The sequence below is a fragment of the Hyposmocoma kahamanoa genome, unplaced genomic scaffold (genome assembly GCF_003589595.1).
Source record: "Hyposmocoma kahamanoa isolate Upper Pololo Valley unplaced genomic scaffold, ASM358959v1 79, whole genome shotgun sequence".
Lineage (NCBI taxonomy): Eukaryota > Metazoa > Arthropoda > Insecta > Lepidoptera > Cosmopterigidae > Hyposmocoma > Hyposmocoma kahamanoa.
The window spans coordinates 7,455,696-7,468,197 of NW_020653993.1; positions in this window are offsets into that span (position 1 = coordinate 7,455,696).

Below are 12,502 nucleotides of genomic sequence, written 5' to 3' on the forward strand. Positions count from 1 at the left end.
AAATTACTTTGAAACAGGCATTTTTAACTCTCAATGGGTGCACGACGTACCACTTCTTTCTTGTATGTACGTCTAGCGCACCCTATGCAATAATCAGCGAGAACCTTACGTCGATTGCTAAAACCTTTCACCAAGACGGCAGGCATTATAGTGTATTCCATCTATATCAGGGGTTCCCAAACTTATTTTGTCTACTGCCCATTTTGAGAATATATAATTTTTTAGCGCCCCCATTTTTTCACCCACTTAAAACCACTAAAACTTCAAATGAAATTAATTATTGTGAGCTATATTAGCGGAGAGTAAATATTCATTCTAAACGAGACTTTTACTATAACCCGCAAGAGTTAACTTGAGACCTGAGCGCAGTAGGTAGTACACAACGGACCTCAGGTCTCAAGTTAACTCTTACGGGCTACACCTGCCAATGAGAATGGTTATTGAAACGCAACTTTATAGTATTCAGGCAGACCATCTTTTATTCAAAATAATACAAACAAAATCGATTCTAATATAAAAACTAATGTGAAGGATGAATCTGATGCTGTTTAATAAGTTTTTGATATCAGGTTCCAATTTACTCAAGAACAGCCGCAAATCACCACGTTCCGTAACATGCAAACGATTTCTCTTTTTAGTAAGCAGCGTTGTCACAGCACTAAAACCACGTTCACATAAGTATGACGATGGGAATGCTATCAAGAATCGTTGAACGATTGACCACAATTGCGGGATCGGTTTTTGTAACCAAAATTCTTGGTAGCCATTTTTGAACTTGATTTTTATTTCCTCGTTCGTTGTTAATTCTATAAGTTCTTCTTCCAGCTGAGGTGATATTGCTGTGTTGATATTTGAAAACGGATCCAACACCCAGTTTGGTATTTCCAAGTTCAAAATGTGGTATCGTTTGGTGAAGTCAATAAATAAATAAATAAAATAAAATGCATTTATTTCGAACAACGTTGATCCATAGGGTGTTAGTATTACAAAACGAACTTTAAATAATAACTATGTCAGTACCTAAACTTAAATGGAGAGAAGACCAGTGCCTTAATAGGCCACTGTCCCACCTGTCAGCTACAACAGACAGGAGTCCGTGACGGCTGGCGCGCATCATCTATTAGGGCATCTACATACAAATTAAATAGTTTTGGTGAGGAAAGTCCGCCCTACCTCACTCCACACTCGAGACCATACTCATCAGACAAAACGTCTCCCCACCGGACACTGTTTCTCTGGCTCGCGTACCAACTCCTAAATACACGCGTAAGCTCTCAATGTGGAGGTTTTCCAAATGTTGGCAGTAGGCAAATAACTCGTCGTTACTGCAGGATACTGATAAATTTGGAAATTGTGAAACTCACGTCTGTCCATATACTTTTTGTGTAGAAGCAGTTAGGGTGCGAAAGCAGCAACGACATTTTTTGTTTTAATTAAATTTAGTTTTTTATTTATTTATTTATTTATATTTTTTTTAGTTTATCTCCTTGCAGTTGGAGATTCATGTCGTCGAACAATTTATACAGGTCTGTCATGTAAGCTATATCATTCTTTGATGTAATGAGCTTGTTGCGCAATTCTGTATATTTAGTTTCCAAGAACTCTATCACAGAGTCAAACAGGTTGTAAAATCGAGTCAGACAATTGTCTATTGATAGCCAACGTTTTCAACTTCAGTATGAAACAGCAAACGGTTGAAATCTTCGTCATTAGTAACACAAAGCTGATGAAATAATCTATCATTCAAAGAGTTGTTACGGATTTTATTGACTGCTTTGATGACATATTGCGGTGATTGAAATAGTCGTTTACTTAAATTTCTAGCAACCAAATTTTGTCTATGAATAACACAGTGTACAGCAAAAACATCTGGAATTTTATTTTTTAAGTACGCTATGAAGCCTTTATGGCACCCTGTCATAGCCGGAGCGCCATCCGTAGCAACTGATATATTTTTTAAGGGGATCTCTTTCTTATCACAAAACTTTTTCAATGTATTGAATATGGTTTCGCCTTTTGTATCGGTTTCCAAATTTCTAGTAAACAACAGTTCTTCACATATTTTCTCATCTTTAATAAACCTCACGTAAGACAGCAACAATGCTTCATTAGACGCGATTCCCTTTGACAACCGGAAACGGTTATCAAAGGGTGATACAAAAATGGCAAAATGAGGACAGTTGGCATTTAAGATGACGTTACGTATTTTCGATTCCCGTGTTTGACATAAATCAATGTAGTGCTATCTCTTTTGGCTTACGACGGCACGCAGTAGTTAAACAAAGACAATAAAATGTTTATGTTTTCACCGTCTAAATGATAAATAAATCATATACTTATAACGTCTAATTTATATAATTCATTAAAACATGTCCTTTGGTTTCCATAGTCTAAGCGTATACATTATACATTAAACTATAATGTCAAAGTGACTTTGGTTCATAATTGGTGAGTGAAAAGTATTAAGAAGAGAAGAGAAATTTTGTTTTTGTTTTAATTTAAAGAGACCTATCAAAAAAACGCGCTTTAAAAAAAACATAAAGTCCACGGAAGACTCGACGGGGGTCTACGTTGGCGTGACAAAAAATAATATGGATATGGAATATGGTAGAAATGTAGCTGCAGGGGGTCCACCGGAACCAGCTAAATTGTGAAAGTGGTCTATGAGAAAAACGTCTGGGAACCTCTGATCTAAATAATGCTTATTCACTCTAGCCTTGAAAATGCCCAAGTTACAGCGTTTGGGGATTATATATATAGGTATATATATAGATATTTTTGCACGCGGGGAATTCTGCTCCATATCCGTACGCCATATAAATGTGGAAATAAAATTGGAATGTAATTGGAATATCCACAACAATCCTTGGAATATCCATACATTTAGTAGCAGTAGAGCTCCTTGTGGAAAAGTTCGTCCTGAGACGTACTGTTACCTTACTTATTTCTGCCATTATGCCGTAATGTGAGTATTACTGCGTTCTGGTTTTGAAGGGTGAGGTAAGGGTGCTGGTGAAATTACTGGCACATGGGTCTTGTCAACTTATGTCTCAGGGTGACGTTCGTAGTGGCAGTGCCCTTCAGATCTTTGTGATTCAAAGCTCTGAGTGGCACTGCAACTGTTAAGGACAAGCTTGTCGCTTACCACCAGGTCCAGTACTTGTTGGTTACGTCACTTGGTATAATAAAAAAACAACGGGTGGAACCTCAACCTACGTCTAGTTGATGGGAAGAGGGAAAGCGGAATTAAATCATGCAATTCCATCGCACACTCTCCGTGATATATCCTGTCCTAGAATACAGTACTTCAAGTTTGACACTTGACATTTAAATGTCTCCTGATTATTTTTTCTGTTTAGTTTTTCTTCAGTCCGTTTCATGACCTTAAACTTTAGCATTGGCACAAAGTATTCTAATACTATTAACTAACGGAACACATCACTTAACTGCCTCCGTGGCCGAACGGTTACCATGCTGGTCTATCACGCACAGGTTCCAGGTTCGATTCACGGGCAGAGAGAAACATATGTATGGCCTACATTAATTTCTCTCGTGAGTTTGAGTGTAATTTGTGGTTGTCTATATGTGTGTCCATGGCACCCGCGACACAGGGTTTCCCTAGTGCGGGGCTATGTTGAGTGTGTGCGTTATTATTACATTAAAATAAATTAATACAATTGAACAAAATCCAGACTTTATTGTCGAGTATGACGTCATTTCGGTTCGGTTTCGACCACGAAAGTTTGACGTTCGATTCGTTTATTGTGAACAAAAATGAATACAAATCGTACGACATCAAATCGAATCGGTCGACAACTGAGTTGTCGTAAGGTTTTGAATCGACCCCCTAGTTTGAATTCGGTTCTATAGAATCATTGACTTACAATTATAGAATCTTTTATTTTATAGCATTATTGACAGCGAAAATACCAAGTTAATAAGGATTGTTTTAATACGAATATGTTTAAATGAATTTTGTTGCAAGTAATGAACGAGTTGCTCCTTGTGAAAGAGTTCGTCTAGCGAAGTACTGCCACATAAGAGTCGAAAGCGAAAAGAAAGTGTTTTTGTTAGATTTTATAGTTAAGGTATATTAACTAATAGTATTACAATATTCTTATATAACATTGTAATTTTACATTAGTGTTGTACTTAGTGACAAAGATAGAGAAAGGGATGCTTAGATGGTTCGGAAATTAGGGACAATGAATGAAATATATTTATAAGACGAGTGTGAGCGGGCAAATTGGTAAGGACTGACAAAGGCGAACTTACCATGACCAAATTGAGGCCATCTTAAAGAAGGGCTATTTCAAGAGTAGGTACTCTTAACTGACGAACGTGTACGAAAGCACTGATGCGTGTTGATGAGGCGAAAGACCGTTGCAAGTGGAAGATTTGTGGACGTAAAATAGGAATTGGAAGAAAGGTAAAGTAAAAACGTAAAGGCTGTAACAAAATATAATAACAATATAAACACAGGTACAATAATATAAAAACACTCCCTACTTAAGTTACATACAGGTTAACAGGTAAAAAAGGAACTTACCCCAAAGGGTCTGTATATTCTACAAATATTATGCTTTACAAACGGTTACATTACATGATTTTCAATGGTCAGAATATTATATGAAGTCGAACACGTGCGCTCGCTTCGTAAATTTAGTAGAGAGTGGCGACTGAAAGAAGGAAAGTAAGAGTTACGAAGAAAAGGAATTAAAGAACGATTCGAAATTTCAAAGTTGGTGGCCAGGAATTAGAGAAAAAGTGGATAGATAGATAACACGTTTATTCAGCACAAATGCAAATAGAAACAAAACATTTACAATCACTTCGCAGAGTATAACATAAAAGCATATAGAACATACATTATTAATTTTATCTACACACATATTATAAACTGCCTATGATGTGCATTGACTTACAATTATATGGACGTCGGGTCCGCGCTAAAAAGTGTTCGAACTTATAGGGCGTTAAAATCGTATACAGAGTGTCCTTCACGCTTTAGTCTTCGTTTGTTCGACTGACAGCGAAGCAAGCAAAATTAGACAGTACTGCGATGACATTACAATTTAAATTCAACGTTTTAGCTTTTTCATATTCCCTTACATGTCACTACGTTTAAATAGGTTAACTTGGGACATTTTTTGGGTGGTTTTTGTATTAGACCCGTCGTCCATTTATTTGTAAGTCAATGATGATGTGTTCGAAAACCGCAAATTACGACCAGCATAAAGATAAACTGTTTTGTTAGAACAAATTTGTTATCTGTGAAAATGTTATTATTGTTTATTAATAACATCAAATTCGATGTTGTTGTTACATTCAAATTTCGAACATCTCTGAAAAACAAAACTATTGGATTCGACCTCAATTCTAACAACAGTCGAGATGAACTTTTATTCGAAATGAAATGTCAATAGCGAATAATATTAATGAATTCACATGTTACTTGATATCGAACGATATGTTATAAGCTAGGGCCGGCGCTAGTTTGTCCATGAATTAAATAAAAACTGCGGCTATGTGACATGCGTGAGAAAAGTTTTTATTTGCCGCCATTTCGTCAGTCGTAACATGCGGTTCCTGAACACATCATAGAGAGCTTATAATATGTGTATAGATAAAGCAGTGTATGTAACTGTACATAATTAGGCATTAAAACACTCGTTTCATAAACCCACACTCATCTTTTAATGCCTTTCATTATGTAACAGTCACTGAAATACTATAATAGACTTTTATACAAAACACATGCGGCAAAAAAAACAAATACTGTGAAAAAACAAACAAATTAGTATTTGTTTGTAAGAACTGATAAAATTTTAATGTCTACAGTTTGTGCTGAAATGGCCCTGTCTCAGCATAAATACCGTAGAAAAGAGTAATAAAACGTCTCAAGTTGTCTCTACCTACCCCGATGGAAAAAGGCGTGAAGTATATGTATGTGTGTTTTGTACTTACTATGTCTAACCTATTACATATGTAAACAGCATTAAATGTATAAGCAACAAAGAGAACAACAAAGAACTTGTGAAGTTACCGGGGAAACGATTTGTTATTTTTTTGCAAACACTACTATATGAATGATAAATGTCTATATCTATTCGAGCGTTAATTTGGTTGTAGGTGGAGCAAAATGTAGGTAGTGGACTGTGCATAACTGGGTTAGTCCGGCATCGTGGAACATTAAATATTTATACGGTATGTTAACATTTATTTGATTCAGAATATAGCAACACTTTATCTTATTATTTAGTATGATACAATGTATTTTTTTTGATGATACTAAATGATGGCACGGACAAGTCGTGCGCCTGATGGCGAGCGACACGCCTGTCCATAACAGTTGCAGTTTCACCCAGAGCTTTACATCGCAAAGATCTGGGGGGCAATGCTACTGCGCCCGTCACCCTGAGACATAAGTTTATAAGTTCCATGTGCCTGTAATTTCACGCAGTTATGCTCAGGTCAGGTACTTCCCTGGGCGAACTCTTTCACAAGAAGTTCTACTGCTACTAAATAGTGAGAACTCCTAGTACCTAATATCCTACAAGACGCTATAATAGCTCTTAATGTCTTTATTATTAACCTTGCATTTCTACATGCATACTAAAGGCGTTCTAAAGTGTGAAATATATATACTTCAGTAGGTACTCTGTACTGTTATGACGTAGTAACGTGCTAAGTGGCTGTAATTTCGCAGTTAAAGAGCTTCTACGACATAAAGTGATATGAGGCATAAGTTGTGATTCAAGTATACCTTACAATAATACTAATTTAATGTCTTCTGTTTTGCTACTTAAGAGTCGATACTATCTCAGTGCGTATTCAATTTTTTCCCGTACTAATACGGTTCATTTGATTAGGTCGAGCAGCATGGACACTGGCTTTATTTCATAATTTAATTTTTTCAAACTTTTTGTATATCGTATTGTATACATACGTGTTCTGTTTAGAACAGTTTATATAAAAAAAATAATAGTATATGTAAGGTACCTACTGTATACAGCGGTTTTCTTGTAAAATTTCGAGGTAAGTATGTGTTTTCACATCATATAGTAACCAGTACATCAATTTTACTATATATTTTTTCTATTGATTGATTCAACATTATCACTGTTGTGCGAAATGAACCAAAGCCTTTTAAGTGACTTTTAAGTTGACTGCCTCAGTGGCCGAACGGTTACCATGCCAGACTGCCACGCAGAGGTCTTAGGTTCGATTCCCGGGCCGGGAGAAATATTTATATGGCCTACATTTATTTCTCTCGTGAGTTTGGGTGTAATTTGTGGTTGTCTATGTGTGTGTCCATAGCACCCGCGACACAGGATTTCCCTAGTGCGGGACTATGTTGAGTGTGTGCGTTATATTATTATTATTATTATTAAGTTGTATAGATTCCTAAGCCACTTACATTGTTTTTTCTGTGTTCCGTGGTTTGAACCGTACTTTATAGGTATACGCATGGGCCGACGCCGGCATCAGATGTTTGCGCTCCCCAAATAAATCCCTAAACAAATAAATAAAAAAGTCCAATATAATAAAAAGGTTAGATCGGATACACCCGAAATAAACGTTCGCATATGAGATATCTAACACAAGTGCACGAAACAAAAGAAATATTTGAGAATCGTTTCAAATGAAGATTTATAGCACCCTTGAAGTAATAAGATCGCTTCTGCAAAGTGACAACTTTTTGGAATATTTAATATAAGCAATATTTAAGAGTCTATACTACCTCAAGTTGAATCCGCATAAGAGTGAAAGTGTTTAACCAATCACTTTGGGAAAAATATATAATAAAATTGAGGATAAACACTGACTACTATACGGTGTGAAAACACGACTCCTAAAATTGTCGATAGACAAAAAAAAAACACAGACTTACCTCGAAATTTTGCAAGAAAACCGCTGTACTCGATAGGTACTTTGCATTTCGACTGTGAACTGGCAACGACGGCACCATCTCAATTTTGACAACTTTACATCTGGTTTATAAAATAAAAATACACAGTAAGTGTATACATACACGTGTAATCAAATTTAAAAACTACGTATTTTTATTTAATAAACCAAATGCTATATAAATGATGCGAACAATTTTTTTCTTCACCCTGTAAAGTTGTCAAAATTGAGATAGTACCGATTGCCAGTTCACATTCGATATATCAATGATTTTTTTTTTTATATCAACTGAACTAAATAGAACACGTGGACTATACGATATACGTTTTTCAAATGGTTTTAATTTCGTTTGCAAAAAAAAAATTCTGAAATAAAGGCAGTGGTTCTGCCGCTCGACTCAAGCAAAATGAACCGTATTAGTACGAGACAAATTTTAATTCGTGCTGAGCTAGTATTGAGTTTTAAGCCTCGATTATTATCGGAACCGCTGTCTAATGTCTGATTTAAAACATTATGAAATCTTAATAATGATTGGGCAAAGGCAAGTTTGCGCTGACAAATGCGGATTTTACGCCCTTATGCGTCAGCCCACTGCTCTGCACGTTGAATACCAGCTCCAATCCCATACTATGTCAGTAGATGCAATTCACTTTCTGTGCGGCAACTTTTTTCGTCTCGCACATTGACTTACAATTATATGGACGTCGGGTCCGCGCTAAAAAGTGTCCGAACTTATAGGGCGTTAAAATCGTATACAGAGCGTCATTCACGTTTTAGTCTTCGTTTGTTCGACTCACAGCGAAGCAAGCAAAATTAGACAGTACTGCGATGACATTACAATTTAAATTCAACGTTTTAGCTTTTTCATATTCTTTTACATGTCACTACGTTTAAATAGGTTAACTTGGGACATTTTGTCGTGGTTTTTGTATTAGACCCGTCGTCCATTTATTTGTAAGTCAATGGTCTCGCGTCATAATTATATTTCAATTGTAATTTTAATTTATTTTTGCGACTGGTTGCTGGCTGAAAAATAACAATAACAATAACTCACACACTGAAATGGTTTTCTTTAATTAACAGTATTTTAGTACCAATACAAATTTCTAAATATCTCTGATTGAATGAAATGTACTAACAGAATTTGAGAAGTATTTTATTAGTTATATTAGTCCAATATTTTTGGTGAAACCTAATATTTATGTTTATCAATAACGTAAATTATGGATTAAAATATTTTTAGTCGACATCAGTGAAATGTGTTTCGAACACAATTGGTCTGTGATAAGTTTATATGGCTTCTCGGTAGGTACTATCTATGTTTAATTATTAAGATTCATATTTGATTCCATTGATATTTGATTCGATTGATAAGATTCGATTGGTCGCACGCGTTTTTGATTTTCCGTACCAAAGCGAGCCTGTCTGACCCCATTTTTAAACAAGCACAACATGCTGAAAATGGGTGCTCATAGACTGCTTTATTTAATGGCTTGGCCAAAAAGCCTGTGCAGTTTTGCCACTAACGAACTTTAAATGAAAAAAGAACTTTTTGGTTTTAAAACGTTATGTTGTCTATGGCCATTTTAGAAGTAATATTTTAGCGCACATTTTCAAGAATAGGCGCGAACGTTTAAAGTTTAATTATAACCCATGAAAAATGCTCAGAAATTGTGAATCATGCAGGTAGGTATCGTATTTCATCGTGATAATGTCAAACATACATCTTTACAAAGCCGTCAAACATTATTGCAGTTAAGTTCGCCTGGGCTGTGTTATCTCATTCACCGTATTCACCCGACATAGCCTCTTCAAATGTTCACTCTTTATTTTTGTTTCGGTCTTTGCAAAATCCTTTGAATGAACACGAGTTTGTTAACAAAGAGACCATCACACGACACAAGGAACTGTATTTTACAAGTAACATAGAAAGTTTTATGAAAGGGAAATTCTAAAATTACCTGAGAGAAGGCAAAAGATTGTAGATCAATATGGCCAATACATATTTGATTAAAGTATTCATATTTATTTTTTTAAATGTTTTTCATTTGACTTTGATTCCGCACGGATGTTTTTGGGCAATCCAATATCTTGGAAAGCTACGTATCGGGCAATGTGGGCTCTCTCTACGACATCGATCCAGGAACACAGAGATCAGGAGAAGAGCGACTCTGATCGACGTAGCCAAGTCGTTTGCATCGTTTTTTATTTATACTTTCGTACCTCACGGACTTTTTCGCCAATATAGAATCGCAACCACAGAAAAACTACACAATGGAGGTGCCCTAAGCTTCGATTACAATCATAACCGCTGTCGCCAAAACTCACACATTCACATTTTGAAACGCTATGAAATCTTGTATAATGGTCTTTGTTTATAATTCAAAAAGAAATAACAAATTGTGGACCGTTAATATAATTTTAACCTGTTATTGCAAGTTACGATGGGGTACGACACACGTTATGTTTCTATTTTGAAATTTCAATCAATGTGCTGCCATCTAGCGGTAAATAGCTAAAAGACGATGCATTACAGATTTACACTTAGTTTTTTTTAAAAAGACCAGATTGCAGCGGTATAAGGTTTAGTTTCGTATTTTGTAAAAACAAAATATAACAGAAATTTGAAAATTGATTAAAATTGAATAAAACAATACTCAACGATGATATGAAACACCACCATAGATAATATTATAAGTGCGACTATAATTTTTGCACTCCGAAGTAGCAAAACAAAGCATTTTTCTACTATTTTCAAGGTTTTGAGTGAAATAATTGACCGTAACGTACAAAACGAAAATGGCCGACTGAGCTTAAGTATGTGGAACTTTGCGCACTGTTGGCACACGTTGCATGCAAAGTAAGCACTTCTACTATATTTCTTGTTCTGTGGTCCCAACTAACAGAGAGTCGAAGTATCTTTTCGACTAAATTGAGCCGGCGACTTTCGAGAGAGTAGAAATCGAAGAGCAAAGGCAAATCTTACGCTATTAACTGTATATCGAACAGCATGATTCAGAGGATATTTCAAAAACTCGGTCGCAAATATATGAAACGATTTCCTTACGCCTTTACCGTCAAAGAAAGTTTGATTTCGCGCTTCAAGGGTTGTTGAAGACACGGAAAGAGGGAAGCATATCTCTTATACAAAATATTATCCGTTATTAACATTAGTACAGTAGTAATCTGTATTATTATTATAGTTATTTGTTCTATATGTACAGTGCCAGCTTTACCTTTTACAGCTTTTAGGGTAATAGAAATGGAAGCAAATTAATTTGCTACTCCGCGAACCTAGTGAAGGTTCACTCGTGCAAAATAGCTGCATGATGATGACAAGTGCAGCTATTTTGCTCGTGCAAACCTTCCCTGGGCTTGCGGAGTAGCAAATTACTTTACTTCCATTTTTATTAACATGGACTTCCGCAAAGTGACGCCTGAATCTATTAATTGCGTTTAGGGTGTTCGAGAGCGCTGACCGACGCACGCGACGCCTCCAAAGAGGTGTTTAGTGAAGTAGTAATGTGTTATGTCTATAATATTCAATTTTTTTTCTATTAAACTATTGTATCCTTGCTGGTCAAAGGTCTCTCACAAAATTATCCACTGCTTCCTGTTTTCCACCACTCCTTCTCAAACCCAACGAAGTTGTCCCGCCTTTTCATATTCGCCTTGCGTCCTCGGGCACCCAAGGAATGACGATGTTCGCCCATTCTCAGGTCACATCCCTTGAACGTGACTTGCCCAAAGCCTCGCTGTTTTGCTCCACATCCCCAATGCCAGCCATCGAAAGCAGTATTGTAGCAATATGTTTAAAGCCCAGAATGCTACGTTCCATTGCATTTTAATAATAATTGTACTTCAGAACTTCGCCAGAGCTCAATTTTAGGTTAGTTAGGCAGTGGCTCGTTCAAGGAGGACGGAAAGTAATTAATTTTGCTCCGAAAGAGAAATACTCTTTAAAGTGTCAAGGTTCTTTTGCAGAAGTATGTGTAACATAAATCAGCCTTCAAAATACAACGTGCGATCTAAATACGGAATGCGTGAAGTCTAACGTTCATAATTACCAAACTTCGAAACATAAGTACCCTTCGAAAGCGATTACATAGAAATCGTTTATCAATAGCATCGTCAATGCGTCTGACAATCTTCAACGATTAATATCTTTGAAAGGCTTGCGAGAACGCTCAAGGGATGTAACAGGCCCACGGGTATAATTTTATCGATTAATTGTATGTTACCAGCAATCAATCAGACCGTAAGGAACATTCAATTAAACAGATGCTTTACGTCATGACATTCGTCACAATCTTATAAACACAAGATAGGTATGTTACGTTCTTAGTCATCGACGTTTGAAATTTATTGCGCAGTCTATAAAAACTTCTTTCAAAGGTCGCGCGTCAAGTGCACTGCGGGGCCATAGATTATGACTTTGTGGGACAGAATGAACATTTCGAAAAGTAGGTAAGAAGTAAAACACAATAGAAAAGGAAAACTTTAGTTTGCTATTAAACAACCGCAAAACAAATTATATTCAAGTATATTACCGTGTATTAAATGATATTTCGCGATGCAGTACTCGAATATT